Source organism: Corvus brachyrhynchos, unplaced genomic scaffold (genome assembly GCF_000691975.1).
Source record: "Corvus brachyrhynchos isolate BGI_N302 unplaced genomic scaffold, ASM69197v1 scaffold101, whole genome shotgun sequence".
In the NCBI taxonomy this organism is placed as follows: Eukaryota; Metazoa; Chordata; class Aves; order Passeriformes; family Corvidae; genus Corvus; species Corvus brachyrhynchos.
In genome coordinates this window covers 3,576,084-3,592,104 of record NW_008237239.1, presented here as the reverse complement: position 1 = coordinate 3,592,104, position 16,021 = coordinate 3,576,084, and the positions used below count along the sequence as shown (strand labels likewise).

At 36.4% G+C, this 16,021-nt stretch overlaps 1 protein-coding gene and 1 long non-coding RNA gene across 8 annotated transcripts in view; one reads left to right on the top strand and one right to left on the bottom strand.

Moving 5' to 3' along the window:
* The window catches only part of KCNT2 (potassium sodium-activated channel subfamily T member 2), an 87,928-nt gene that overhangs the window by 18,003 nt on the left and 53,904 nt on the right, over positions 1 to 16,021 (top strand). The window lies entirely within an intron of this gene.
* LOC108445555 overlaps positions 8,206 to 16,021 on the bottom strand; it is a 58,544-nt gene continuing 50,728 nt past the window's right edge. For both annotated transcript variants that reach the window (XR_001860443.1, XR_001860444.1), the window contains 2 exons: positions 10,751 to 10,840; positions 8,206 to 9,497 (listed from right to left, as the gene is read on the bottom strand). This is a non-coding gene — a long non-coding RNA (uncharacterized LOC108445555). The remainder of the gene's footprint in view (positions 9,498 to 10,750; positions 10,841 to 16,021) is intronic.

Here is a 16,021-nt window from a genome sequence, read left to right as displayed (position 1 = left end):
GCCAATCTCAGTTTTTAGATACCATTATGCAGGCTGTCCTTTGCACTCAGAATATAGTAGAAAAAGGTGCCTTTTGTGGTTTTATATACTGTTGACAATTTTCAATGTTATTACAGAACAAACAGTAATCACAACAAAATTTATGCTCTACTACACTGTTTGATATTTGGTGATAATTGTTTATGGATCTGGGGGTGGAACTCATTTGCAGGTCCATAAATCTGTAAGACCAATTCCACTGTAGTTTATAGATTACATACAAGGATTTTTTTTCTCTTTTTTTCTGACTTCAAAGACAGATTAGGTTGTCCAATGATTTTTCTTTCTTTAAACATCTCAGTGGCCTTGTAACCAGAGCAATTTTACATCTATTAAAACATGTGTGCTCCAATATGACAGACTGTTCAGCAGTTACCACTGAGAGAGTTCTAGTGAGAGTTACAGACCTAGTCATAATAATTGTGTCATTAAGCTAATGGATGTTTGTACTTGTTTGTCAAATGGAATACTAATTATTTCTGTAAACTGTACAAGAAGACAAATAACAGTTAATGAGTATTCCAGGCATCTTTCTGTGACACAGTGAATCATCTATTAAAACTTACTTTGAATTTTAAAGCAGTGTTAGTCATGTATCACCAGTGTAGAGTGATTAGCTTGTGAAGGAGGTGGCTACAAATTGTTTGAGATGGACGGTTATTTTTTTCATACTCAAACCTGCCCAAACTTTGCTTATGCTTTCATGGAAAGCTCACTGAGGTCAACCTTTATATTTTTTTACACTTCAGTGCTTTCAGCATCAGAAAATAAGGACGTTTCCACACAGTAACTTACAGAATACTCACAGAATGCCAGTACTGCAGCCTCAATGGCAATTACCCACTCACAGTCCTCATCCAGAGGAAGCAGTAGGAGTAAATTGCTTGAAAAGATGAAGACAAATCCAGACAATGATCTAGTCCAAACAAGAAAAACCAAGACCTTATGATTTGGAAGAATATGTCAAAGAAAAAAACCCACCCAACCAAGAAAGGATTAATCGCAGAAAATTTTAGAGAGAAAAAGGCATCTCAGTGCTCCAGTTCCCTTTATTATCAATAAGTAGATACAAACACCTAAGAAGAGGATCTGAAGGGAACTAAATCACCACATGGAGGTCTCGACTTCTCTACCTTTCTGTGTTGATTTTGACAGGAGCCTACAATGGCAGTTATCCAAGAAAGATGCCTAGCCTTAAGTAGGATGACAAGTGTTGGTGGATTATGCAATGTAAAATAAAATGTGGATTTTTGGCTCTGCAATTCTTTCTGTGATGTTATGTTTTGTTGTACAGCAGTCTCAGTGTTCAGGACCAGTCTCAGCTGGATTTAGAGAGGTTTTCTGCATTCCAGGACAGCACAAGACTGTGCTTCTGTCTTTCAGAATCCAATGATTCTAAAGTGGTAGAGCATATGAAGTTTCAGGAGCTAACAGAGTAAACAAGAGTTGCAGAATTTAAATCCAGAATATTATACAACATTAATTGAAAGTTCTAAGTAACTGGAAATAATACAAAATAAATTATTCAGCTATTACAAGAATCCCACAAAGCACTGAAGTAATAGCAGTGGTACTTTTCTTTCTCTGAAACAAAGCAGATCTGTCAGGAGCCCACTTGTTTCAAACACAGGATCTCTGTTTTCTATTTTGAAGTATTCCTGTGCAGTGCTCTCCAAATACCAGCAAGTAGATCTAGAAGTAGGCCAGTAGCACATGCAGTACCTTCCATATCCATTGTACCAACTCCCACCTTCCCCTTGTCCTGCTCCTCAATTGCTGGCACCAGGGCAGTGTGGATGGGTGGTTTTTCTGTGTACAATGAAAATTGAGGTCAAGTTCAGACACTGCCTTAACACTTCCTTAAGCGATGGGACAATGAATAGGCTGTGCAGCTCCTGGGAGGTCAACAGCAAAACATTTCCTAAAATATCCACCTGTTATTTGTGAGCAAATAATCTATAAATTAAATTAGAGTTTATGTGAAATACTGCCTTCTGGGAAAAAGCATGTGCATGAACACAAGGCCAACATTCTCGTGAGCTTTGGTAGGAGAAACATATTGAATACAGAGTTTATCTTTTTTAGGCACAGAAATTTCTAAGGTGGCTTTGCTGCAATCTGCTGTTTAAGTAGCGTGTGAAAACAGTGTTGCCACAAATAGTTGCTAATCTAGATTATTTAAATAAAACAAATTCAGATAAAACTCTTAGCATTTCTTTTGGAATACAAATTTATGGGATAGCCACACTTCTTTCACCTTTGCTAGCACTGCGATACATTTGCTGACATGCTTAATACTTAAATGGCCAAGGCTTTTCAAAAGGCAAGCAAGTGTAGTGAAAATTACCATTAAAAAAATGTAATAAAACCCACAATTGTTTCTTTGATTAATGCCTTTTCATATTTTTATGCAACTATTGTATTGTGACAGCACAGAAATATTACCATATACAATTTTCTTTCTTTGTTGATAGCTTGGTATTTGTAATAATACACTTGAAAAATATTTTTGCATATTTAAGTTCGAGAGTTCAGATCTGAAATAGCATATGGGTGATTAGTGCTGTTGAAGAGTGTTGCTTAAAGATTGTAAGATAAGGATGTGTGCCGGTTAGTTGTTTGTGAAAGGCAGATCAGAAATCATGTGTATTATAGGGAGAGCAGAAGTATTGAAGCTCAATCAGAAGTCTTTTTGGCTACCCATCAAAGACAGTTTCTATGGAAACCTAGATAATTATACAGTGATTTTCATGCTATTTTAGTTATTAATTTGGTAGTGACATAATATTTCCTTTGTTAATCTTTTTAGATGTTTCTACATAGTTATTTCTAGAATAATTAGGTCAGCATCTTTCCCATGGCTCATGCAGGGAATTCTCTGTGCCACTGATGTAATGGAATATTTAAAACTAGACACAGACACCAGTGAAATAAATAACAATTTGAATGGTCTATTTACTGTGGTCTGTGGAAAAAAGTCATAAAGGTTAGAAGGTTCAATCTAAATTATCTTCTTAGAATGTTCATTTGTAGCCATCTTGTTTGCTTAAAAATAAAAAATGATTAGACTAAATGATAGCTCAGAAAGCTGCCTTTACAAAGCCTCTCTAAAATGGAGTGCCAACAACGTTATTTATAAGCAAATTCTCCTATTTGGAATATATATAGAAATATTAAATTAAGCAAGTAAATAGTATGATTGAGAGATTTATGTTCTTTTATTTCACCCTGGAAAATGAGTCAGCTTCATGTACTTGTGATCTTTTCAAGTTACAAACTTTGCTAATTTTCTATCAAAGGTTGCAGGTCATTTCTGAATCTGAAAATCAGTAGTTCAAAACTGAATATAGATAAAGGTGGGCAAAGTTAAATTTGTATAAATTTGAAAGACAAAATTAACTTATCCACGTTTTTTGTTCTCTGTTGTAGCACACAATATTTCAATATTTCAGTGCAATGAGGTGTGTACCTCTACATTATAGGTCAGGCAAACCATCCTTTGACAATTAATGTAATTGCAATTTCACAGTCCAGTAGTGTATTCTATAAATCAATATTTTAAACTGACACTAGGAAGAATTTTCAGCTGGTCTTCCAAGGCCTCATCTCTTGGTGGGAGACATTGAAGTAATTGCTTCCCATTCTGAAAGTTCCAGCCCATATCCTCTGAAGCATTTTTATCTTTCTCTTCTAATAATTTTTTAATGCCAGGTGAAGGTACTGAAACTTCAGTAATGAGAATATACGTATTTAAGGAGAGCGCAAATCATATATTCAAAACCAAACTCCTGCCCAAAAAGGAGGTAAAACGTCACTCAGGTTCTTTCCCAATATTTTCCCCAATAACTTCCATGGGATGTAAAGCTTTCTCTCAAATACCAAGTGCTGCTAATATTTACATCAATAATCTTGACAACTTTTCATTAAAGATGCATTGAGAATATTGGTGAGGCACAATATTTTGGAAAACATTATGCACTCTGAATATGCCATTGGGAGAATTTCAGCTTTTATTATCATGACATCTTGCAATACAGTAATAATATTACCAGATACCATGACAAGCAGAGCTTGTTCTGGCAGCAGAGGCCAATTACCATTACAAATGGAGGAAAAAAAGCAAATGAATTTGAGTCATATAACATTTGGACTGTTAGAAATACAATTCTAGGACTGCATCTCCATGGTATCCTTTCTTCAGCAATTGTATTTTGAATTTTGTGAGAGATAATAAAATCAAGATTATTGCTAGTATTAACTAATTATGGCTTGCCAACACATGTAAAGTGACACATAAAATTCCTCGAAGTTGGTCTAAATGCATTCCTGTCCTTGTTCCTTTGCAGGAACACAGCACAAAACAGAGTGACTGTGAGGAATATGTAATGTCTCAGTAAAAGCAAAACATTTAATTAGCAATGTGCTTTCTTTGTCATAAAATGGGGTTTGGAGAAAATCTAGAAGTGATTGCCCAAAGAGCAAGGATAAATAAGGAATATCAAAGAAAAATCGAATGCCATATTCCATAAAAAGCCTCAAACAATTACCGTATTTCAGTATGTGCAATATGCATTTGAGATGTATGTGCATATCTTCAAAATTATCAACACTTGAAAAAGGTTCACAGGAAAAATGTGGTCAGAGAAAAGGATTTGCCATAGGGAGTCAGGGAGGTGAACTCTACAGGCATGCAGATTATTAGAATGTAGGTTTTCTAGGAAGCTTTCCATTGGTTTATAAACACATAGGCTTGTAAGTAGATGCCTTGTGTGAAAATGTAAATGTTATATATGCAAAAGTTGTTTGTTACCTTCAGAACATGGGTGACAAGAATAACTGCAGTAAAATTAAATGCTGGAATGAAAGTTGATCTGGAGTGTAACCAGAGTCTGCAGGATGTGAAATATGATACGATCATATTGGCAAAATAAATTTTAGGTCTTGCTTTGGTTTTGGGAAGACTTAAATAAAAGCATGTAAAGTTCCCCTTAAAGGGGCAATTTGATATATAAAGTAAGTGTCAGAACCCCCTGTCTTCCATCTCTTTCCTTACAGGAAGGCATTACATTTCACAAGCTTCATTTTGTCTTTGCAGTAAAAAGAAAAACCTGATACTCACATGCTGTCTTTGAAAATATCCTGTCATTTTAGACATAGCAAATAGAATGCCAAGTGTAACAACGGTGAGTAACTATGTTGAGAATGTTGCTTCACCATTCAGTCGCTGGCATCAAACCATCATCACTCACAATTCCTGGCTCAAAAATGAAATTGTCATTAGCATGCAGACTTAAAAAAATAAATATATCTTTCATTGACTGATTTATTAGGCTGACAAACCCTTTATTTTACTTTACAAAGATCTGGTGTTTGCGGTGGTTTATGCTAACACATATAACTGTATTATCAGATGCCATCAGTTATTCTGGTTCTCCAGTGAGCAGTAACTCATAATGCTGATTTGTGATCAGCATAACTCTTCAGTGCTTTTGTTCACTTTTGTTGTCTGTTTCACATTCCAGCTACATTTTAAGGGTGTGAAGTTTAGCAAAGTTCGTATTTCTCAAATCAGAAAGCGAAGAGTTACAAAAGGTGTTTGGTATAACTTTGGCCATACAAACAGAACATGGCACAAGCCTCCAGGAGCTATTCACTCACTCTGTGTCTCTATTAGGTGTAACTTTATGGAATGTTGAAAGGATATCTCAGAAGCTTTGGCACAGATCAGGTTGTGGTATGAGAGCATCTAAAAAGAAAGATTTTAATGCACTTACAATGGTTTTTAAAAGAAAAAAATCCCATCTAAAATGCATTTTAAAAGAAAATCTATTCTGTATACTTGGTATTCCACTAGAAATTACCATAATGTTTAGACAGATATTTTTCAAAGAAGGGAAGAGTAGAGGCACAGTCAGCTATAGAGTGTCACACTTGGGTGATAAATACACATTCGAGATTTGTAAATAAAGACTCTTTAGGGTACAATCCAGATAAACAGCACTCTAGTGAGTTCCGTACTTCCACTGGCAATTAAAACCTTCTAAAAAAAGTTGTAAGTAGGAAATTAGTTGAGTTCTGATGTCTTTCAATCTCAATAAAATAGCTAACTGTATACTTAGAAAGGAACTCAAATATATGCTTAAAGTTGAATATATGCTCCCATTCTTTGCACAAACATATTTTTGGGAGTTGTGCATTTCTGCCATATATTACTGTGTATTAGAGCAGAAGTGCCTGAGTCACAGCCATCGGAAGAAAAAATTATCAGTGTTCATTAGTAAATACTGAAGAACAAACCATGGGTTGACTTTGTAGACTGAACATGTAACAACAGGCATGAAATGCAGTTGTCAGTTGCTTTGGGCACAGAACACCGTATGTAATCACAGTGCAGAGCAAAGCAGTGTGTTCACTGATGCTGAAGGACTGGGAGATCATACAGGAGCCGACGACGTTTAAAGGTGTGCAGTACATTATGGTCTCCCGTAATTGCATGCATTGTTCAGAACAAAACTCTTTGTGGCATTCCATTGCCGTTGCTGTTTTTTCATATTTTAGGTTATATTACCATTGGCTTTCATAGATGACAAGCCTTAATCAACTGCTGAGAATGAGCACCTAATCTGCTTTTTGGTTTAAATACAGTCCTATATTTTGCAGATTTCTTTACATATTAGAGATGAGCAGAGAAAAACAAGTAAATGCAAATATCTTATGCAAAGAAGTTAAAAATAAAGTTACTGATGAGAGGGCACAGCTACATATGGGCATGTACTTGCATTTACTAAAATTGGATAAATCACTGAATATTTCAAGTTGGAAGGAACCCATCATCAAGTCCAACTCCCTGCTCCTCACAGGATTACCTAAAACTAAATCATATGACTAAAAGCTTTGTCCAGATGGTTCTTGAACTCTGACAGGCTTGGTGCCAGGACCACTTCCTAGGGGAGCCTGTTGCAGTGCCTAAACACCCTCTCAGTAAAGAAATTTACTTCTGGTTTAACTTTCCCTGTGGCAAAAAGAATGATTGTGGGTTATCTTTTAACTGTACTCCTTCACTTGATCTCCTTTTGTTCACTTCGCTAATATTCTAAAAGTATAAAAGAAAAAAAAAAGCACAAAATATTCAGCCAACTTTAAGGCAAATATGAAATGCTTCCTCTTGAATATTCAGAGTGAAAGTCTAATTTTAAGAGTTGTAGTGAGTGTGTAGTAAGAATAAAATCTTACTGAATATTCTCCATGGGCTAAGCAACCAAGGGGAAAACATGCCAGACAAAACACAGCAGAGACTATAGAATATGCTGTCAGTCCTGGTACTCACAGTGGTCCTTCTTCCTCCTTGCCTTCATCTCTTTGGTGTTGTGATCATTAATCCCATATTATTGTCCTGGCTGCTTGAGGAAGTTCCCCTTTTCACTCATGTGTCTCCTGTTTTTTGGTCATTATGATGCCACCTGTGCTCTCACTTTAGATGATGAGTATTAATCATGTACACTATTTTTTTCATAAACATGCTTGTGTTTGTTAAACAGTCAAACCTCACATTTCAATAGTTCTGTGAGGTTTTGGATTTCAATGAGTTTTAGAAGGAGTAATATGCATAGATCCATTTGAATTCCAGCCAAAGAAATTATTAGACTTGAAAGTTTCTCTTCAAGCAAGCACATTGTCAAAACAGGTGTCCCAAAGACAATTTCTGTGACTTTTGGAAACCCTTTAAGTATTATAAAGTTCAGGATTTTTCACTCAACTAAAACATTTCATTGAAAACACCCGATTTCAATGGAAACCAGTGTTTACAGTAGTGAGGAGGAGGAGGAGAATGATGCTGATGAAATCCCAGAGCTTGCTGATCAAACCAACCAATACACAGACAGTTCAAGGTATCCAAGCCCTCCGGCTCTTAGCTAAAAGAATTGCTGGGTTTCCAAGCAGGAACTCAAACCATAAAGGAGTCTACCCTGTAATGGATGATGGAATATATTGTTTTTATCTCCTCACAGATTACCTCCTGTAATTTTCACCCCATTAGACAACCTCTATTTAACACTTCCCCCCTTTCTGGTGTTTCAGCAAACCTAAGCATTAAGTCTGATGCTTAATTATATCTTTTTCACAGGCCAGTTGTTTCCTTGGTCACTGTCCAAAAGGTTGTCTCCAGCTAAGACAGGAGGTCAACAAGGAGGCGACTGAAGTAAAAACACCCTTCCAGTAGGAACACAAACAAGGAAAATTTATTTATGTGGCACACATTTTCATGTGTGCTCTTGGTTTTTTTATAACAAATTGTTAGGAAATAAAGGAGCCAAAGCATACCATAGGAGTATTTTAAAAACCCAGGCTTTATTTTAAGTCACATTGCAGTTTCCATACACCCCTTTGTATCTTGCACTCTGCAGTGAACTTTCTTCTCAGCATGAATCTACAGAGAGTATTCTAAATAGAGACTGGATGTATCAGTGCAATTTTCTTGGGTCTGCCCATACAGAACCCATTTAAGCAGCTGTGTGGACACTCCCCTTGTAAAGCAGCAGCACAGCAAATGCTTCCATTTAGCTCACTGCCTGTTTGAACTTTCTTTGCCTTAAGACTGTCGTGGAATATAGCAGCTACATGAAGGACAAACTAAACACACATGCAGAGGGTTTAGTTTTGTTGCCCAGATCCAGCAAAGCCTGCTGGCAAGCTGCAGAGCTCTCTGTGTAATTATTGGCCACATTTTCTATTTCTAATGTTGACAGGGAGGTTACAGCTCTGACAGTAACTGGTGGCCTTTGTTCTTTCCTGTACAGGTGACCTCACTGACAGAGGTACCAACACTTAAAACACCTATGCATATGAAAGAAGCCTAAATGATGCCAAATTTGTGCACATAACAGCCAAAATATTGAAGGGAAATGCTCATCATGAGAACAAAGACCATTGAGGAGTCAGTGGTTTCACAGGGCAGCTTGAAATGCAAGAAACGTACACCACTGTCCTCAAGTGATCTGACTACAGCCTTTTGCCTTAAACTCTCTTTCTATATTTACATTTTTCAGAAGGAAGGATGATAGAAAGCTTCCCATTACCCAAAGTCTATGGAAATTTAAGCTGGAAAGGAAAATATCACGTGAGCTGTCCAAAGGGCTGCACCCCTCATAGCTGCAGTTAAAGGGGATAAGACAAGTGGCATTTGATTTGAGTCACTTGCAAGTTTTAGACCACTCCAGCCTGTATTTGTTACTGGTTTGAGTTTCACAGCAGGATAAGCAGTGCAGGAAAGTCCATTCTTCCTGAATATTACTTACCTGTTAATTTCTAAGAAATTCTTTTTTGTTCATGATGTTAGCAACCATAAAATGTTACAGCTGATGAGTAAGGTAACTCGGCTTGTCTTGAAGCAGTTGTTTCGATAGCAGCAATGAGAGCAGCAAAAAGAAGTTGCACTCAAAGTGCAGACAGATGAGAGGCTGTCAAGGAGATGTAAAAATGGATGTAAGTTTAAGGAAAATCCATGAATATCCTTAAAAATCAAATGAAAACGCAAAATCTGATAAGGAGAGAATTTTTGACTTAAAAATAAAATTAAATCCATTTGTCATTAAAATATGCTATGAACTTGAGTTAGGTTGAAAATTAACAAAAGGTTTCTGTCAGTAGCTAATAGAATATTCTGCTGGGTTAGCTTTTTCTTATGCACATTTAACAAATATTCAGATAATGAATCTTTCAATTGTTAGTTCAATTTGATTGAGGGCGTGTGGGTGGTTTGCATAACAACTGTTACACCCTGGGAGTGTTTCAAAACTATTGCAAGAAACATTAAACGTCATGTTCAAAAGCATAACATATCGGGTGTATTAAATTAGAGGTTTGCATTTGAATTTTCCTGCACAACACATATAATTTTTGAATATTATAAATAGATTACTTAATTATTCTTCCAGAGGAAGGATAGGTAGAGAATGTCACCTAATTCTGTAGCACTCTGCAGGTGAGGAGTATCTGGTGGTTAAGTTCTGACTGCATGATTCTGTTTCATGAGTAGTTACTGACTCCTTGTGAGAGCAATCCAGAACCTCAGGCTCCAGCAGGCACTTGGGTGCCACAGTGTTGACACACTGAAGCTGGGCTGCCAAAATTGACTTTGTTTACCATCGAAGCTCTGGGGCAGACTGAAAGCACACACAAATACAGGAGGGTCCTTTGGGCTTAGAGGCTGAAGTGTGGACAGACCTGTCTGTGGAAACAGAGCTGAAGGCTGCCCACAGTGGGACCCTTCTTGTGCAGTCTCAATGACCAGAGCTCTTTAATTGCAGCTCCACTGCTTATTCCACTAAAGGCAGCAGCAGGAGCAGAAAGGTTCTCACTCAGATTCAAAAAATATTTATATACACTTGATCATTTCATAATACCCTATTCTGCTTAACAAGATGTTCTGCAGTTTCTGGAAATCACATGAGTTCCTAGGGGAAGAGTTTATTTTTATAAGTTGAGCTTTTGCAACCATTAGCTGCATATAATGTTCTGATCTTTGGGGAAGGAAAACGCTTATAAAAGACACCAGGGGTAAGTAATAAACATATCATCAAACACCATTATTTGGGATAAAGATAAAATTGGAAAACAAACAAAAATGACCTTTCCATCCGAAGAGAAAGTCCGAATTAATTTCTGACATGGTGGCACTGTTGTGTAGTGAAAGTAAATTCATAACCCTTACCTTGACTTGTGTTCAAAGTCACACAGAACTGAGAAGGTTGATTCAAAGCCTGTTGAATTAATTCAAGTCTTTCCCTTCCCTATTGTGATTCTGAAAAAAAAAAAAAAGGGACAGTGTTGTATGAAAATAAATGCTGGTCTCTGAAAAGAACCTATCTGGAAAAATAGATTTATCTGGATTTATGTTGAACTGCCTGATGAAGTGGCATTAGAGTTGCAAAAATGTCAGAGAATGTTACAACTTTCGTCCTTTAACATTAAGAAGCCACAATGTCCAGCAGTATCTATTTTGTCCAGTCAGTGAATACCTTGCAGCTGATCTACTGCATTTGTTAGATCAGTTGTTGCCAACTAAGAACAGCAAGTGTATTTCTCTACTGATTTACTTTAAAGGCAGCATAACAACCTTCATCTTTCCAGTCAGCAGTACTTGCTCATTTTTTTCATTGTCTTGTATACAATTCTTAATTTCTATGTCCTGGAATTCAGCTATCCCTTCAGCTTTAAAGCCTTTTATGTGGAATGAAAGGTGAAAATAGCATCTTCTCATTGTAATGCCTAAATTTGATGTATTTTATATGATATATTGTACCAGATTCTGTCATTTTAACTTTATGAAAATGGTACATCTACTTGTTTGGGTTTTTTTTTCTATTTTAATACTGTTTATGGAAAATTGCTTTTAGAAAATAAATTAGAAAAAAACCCACTGGTTTTAGAAAAGACCTGAGAAAAGGCACAAGACTTGGAAAAAATTGAAGCATTTGGTTTTTTTCAAGTTAAAACGTCATCTTCAAGGGTTTTGGATGGGATTGACATTTTATTATTGGTCAGAGCATTTTGTGATTGTTGCTTCACTCTTTTATTTGCTGCAGTTTCTGCTCATCCCTTGTGCTTTTTGTTTGCCTCTTCATTATTTACACAAGAGTCAGGATTTCTGTCAGAAAGCATCAGGTTTTTAGGTCACAGGTAGGGTGATCAGCACCTTCACATTCTGCATGTATTGTCATTCAGAAGTCAGCAGACAATATTTCCTTATGTGCCTGATACAGGGAATGAAAAAAAATCCTACTTTAATGTCACTCCAGTTATATTAGTATTCAACCCAGATTTTGTAAAGTGAAAATTGCCTGTTTAATGTGTGTATGAATACTAATTCTCCACACTGAGAATTGTTTTTCCGATAATGTCTAATTTTAAAATATGGGACAAAACTGCATCTGGCTCTGCACAATGCTCTAGAGAAGACTGAACACCCCACAGAGACAATTTTGAGTATGAAAAACTGTTTTCCTTTGTGCAAAGCAGGGCATTCTCCAGATACAGCATTAGTCTCAGCACCACTTTCATTTCAAGGACTTAAGACTGGCACCAGCTTAATATGAATATCTTTGGCAAGAACTGAGCACCTTTTGCCAGTTTAAAGCAAAGCCTCTATAAATTTATCAGAATTTTATGAGATGTTACATCTCCCAGAGTGAGACTGAAGAATGAACTTTTCTATAGCTTCATTTTATTTTGATGTAGAGATTGGGGAAGTTTCCTTAAGCAGTTACAGTTGCTATAGTGGTAAAATATGTCTCAAATGCTTGTCTGCATTTCCTGGAAAGTCAACATGGTCCTTTGCTTTAGTATTTCACTGTATTTGTACTTCACCCATGAATATTTGCTACAGTTGGTGGTCTATCAACAATTTTGTTGACTGATAGTTCATTCCAATTCTTCTCATAAAGAAAAAAGAAAAAATCTGTGATAGTAGCCTCAGAAAATGTTAAAAATAACATGAACAGCAATTGACAGTATAGGACAATCAAATAATGAGAATTTAATTTCTAATTTGTTCTAGCATCACCGTTCTTTGGTAGGATAAGAGGAAATTGTAAAGAGCTTTGAGCGTGAGAAACTGCTGGGGGCGCTTGATTAAGTAGAATTGCTACACTTGTGAGCTAGTGGAGGTGTAACTTCTGTAGTACAGAAGCACTGAGCCTTTGCCACAGAATCACACTGAATCTGATAAAATTAATCCATGTTGATTTCAACACATTCATCAGCTAGTCCCTGCGGCCAGCTGCTTTAAACATGGTAATTACACAAGGTGGAGCTCGAAGTTACAAGTCCAAAGAAAACAGTGCTGGTAGTTGCTGCCTAATCCTCAGCACACAGAGGCAGCTCTGGCTTTTGGCTCAGCCTTCTGGTGCATTATTTTAGACCTTAAGAGGTTGTATGTGTAAACAGTAATTTTCTCTAGAAATGAAAATGTAGAAATCAGATTAATCTGTCAATGCTGACAAATGAAAATATAAACTGATATCAAGAGGACTCTAAACAATTGGTTATAAATAAGGATAGTTAATGTAAAATATTTGCAAAATACTATCCAAATGGTTCTTGTTCCATCCATTTCTGTGACATGCTTCTGCAGCATGATTAAAATCTGACAGCCTCAGGGATTATTTTACTCTGCAGTATTTATTTCTGTAGTGCATGTAGAGACAGCTTATTTACAAACAGGAGTTAGTTTTGGCACATAAGATACTCAAGCAAACAAAGATTCCTGGAACTAGAAAGAAAGCTTCCAGTAAAACAGAGACTGAACTCTCAAAAGTTCAAATAATACCCAAACTAAACATTACCAATCTTCAGAGATTACATGTCTTTACATTTTGTTTTTCAAGTGCAGTGGTAACAGAGTGTTTGGAATCATATTTCTGTCCTCTGGAAGTTTGTAATTTTCTGATACTACTTTTGCTTCAGCAGACACTTAGTTTGGCTTTCTGTGGTGTTTTTTAGAAATACTGAATCTCCTCTGCATTGAGGCAATTTATTTTTGTTGTAAGTGTCTCCCTTAGATCCACTATGAAAAGACAGCCTTCCTGAATTCACAGGAATCCTAAAATTGGCATAGAAGGTGCTGAATTGGCCTTATGTTTAACTAGGAACTCTCTGTGTACTGATTATTACAGTGGTTTATTTTCTCCACAAAAAGAAGTAGGTGTGAGCATTGCCTTTACTGTACATTCCTTTCCTGCCTGAAATCATTTTGTTTGTCCAAGTTTGACTAAATAAATTACTTATCTTCAGGGTATGAAAGAGGAAGAGGAAGCAAACAAGAACAAGGGGATAAAAATATCACCAAAAATATCAGACAAAATAGGAAGCCCAAATTACTGCACATTTCATTATGTCAGGAAACATAAGAAAGCAGACAAGAACATGTGTATTTTTACATGCAGAATTTGTGCTAAAAGTAACGATTAACACTTCATTTAAGAAAAAAAAATCGGATGCATCTGATTCATCTAAGGAATTGGGATGTATTAAAAGATGTCAATGAGTTGTGGGGAATAGAATAACTCATCCATGTGGACTTGGCTTCTAGGACATCCACTGATGTTCCACTGCAATCTCTCTGCAGTGTAATCAGTAATTCCCAGACAGATGGGAACATGCTATCAATGCTGAGTAACATTTCTCTAAAGGCATTGTTGGTGAGCTGGAGGTGTAATATTCGTGGAGGAGTAGTCACAGAGGTAATATTTCATTTGTTAATCAGACTCCCATAAAGCTGTCTCTTTGAAAGTCAGGGTTTTCTGCAGTTTGGTGCTCTCTGGCTCCAGTAAAGACAAACAGCAGAGCACCAAAACACTCAGACTCGGTAACCTGATTTGGGATTTATCATTCCCTTGTATGCAGGGTGAGGGCTTCAAGTACAGTTTGGTAGGACTGCAAATGCGGTGCAAATAATTTCGAGGAAAGAAATGAATTTGATCAACAAGTTGTTAGAAGAGCTGAATTTCTTCCTCAGCAAAGAAGCAGCTCCCTTTTCTTACTGACTTTAATACTGTTGACTAAATGTGGGAAGCTCTGGCTCATGCCCACTAAGTTCAGTGAGAAACATCTCAAATCCAATTTTGGATCAGGCACATTATTTTGATGGCTTCAAGGAAGAGGAATAGATAGGACTATAAGGGGGTAGAGCTGATAAAATGAAATCTTGAGCCTCACTAAATTCAATGGGAATTTTACTGTTCACTTAAAAAAGGCTGAAAAGGTCCATGGTATATTTACTTTATTTCAATTCAGCTAAAGTATATTTCGGTGGGTTGGCTATGGAATTAATAATAACAACAACAACTATTATTATTATTATTATTATTATTCAAGACCTGAGTTTTCCTATCACCAAGCTATTAAAAAATGTTAAAGTTTTACAAAAAGAGCAAAAAATAATGAAACAATTCAAATTCCTTGAAAATTGGAAAAAAACCAGCCTGAGGGTACCAAATTTTTATATTTTAATACATTCTGTCAGATAGAAGGAGTAAAACTGAGCCTTTTGCATTTACAAACACCAAGCAATTTCACAGGCATGAGCACCAGAAAAAATACATTTCTACCAATGACAGGCTCATGCATTATGGTTCAATAAAACCTCATCTGCAGATATTTAATCTGCTGAGTGCAGTGGTGTAACAGTCCTGTTCTAGAGGAGCCATATCACTGGCTCAGTGTAATTGTTGCTTTCCTGGCCCTTAGGAGCTTAATTCCTGAAGTCAAGGTTATGTGTTTCTGGGCTATATCTATAAAAGGCAACTAGAGAGAAGAAAATGCACACAGGTGATCAGGAATAATAAAAATAAAGAATTAAAAGTCCATCTCCATTCTGCTTTTAAAACTACACGTTACGTGAATATTGATATTAAAATAGCTTCTTTTTCCATGCTTCAATGCCTTTACAATATAGTTCATTATTTCATATTAAAACTAGAAAAGCCTTTAGCTGAGAAACTTCCTTGTCTGAGACCAAAAGAAAGCTTCATTAGCATAATTCCTTACAGTCCTTCTGTTGGTATTTTCAGGGACAAAAATATAATTATCCTTTTAGTAAAAAGAAAAAAAAACAACAGAAAAACTGTGAACATAGTGAAATAATGGAAGATCCAGATTACAACTCCAGTGAAAAATGTGGGATGAACTGGATAGGAATATAAATATCACTTCTGACTGAAGCATGAAACTTAGGCAAACAACAGGGAAAAAACCCCACCCTTTTTAGAACATTTTGAGATGTGTGAAAACTACAAATGCTAGAACTGTGAAAAGGAAACTGGGAATTTGATCCATATGTTCTGGAAATGCCACTGCCCACAGCTAAATTATATTTGGAGAACAGAACAGAGAACAGAAGAACAACTGCTAACACTGTTATAAACACAGGGTCTCCCTGGTGATGCCAAGATCTTCCCATGGCAGATATTAATGAGGGACTCTG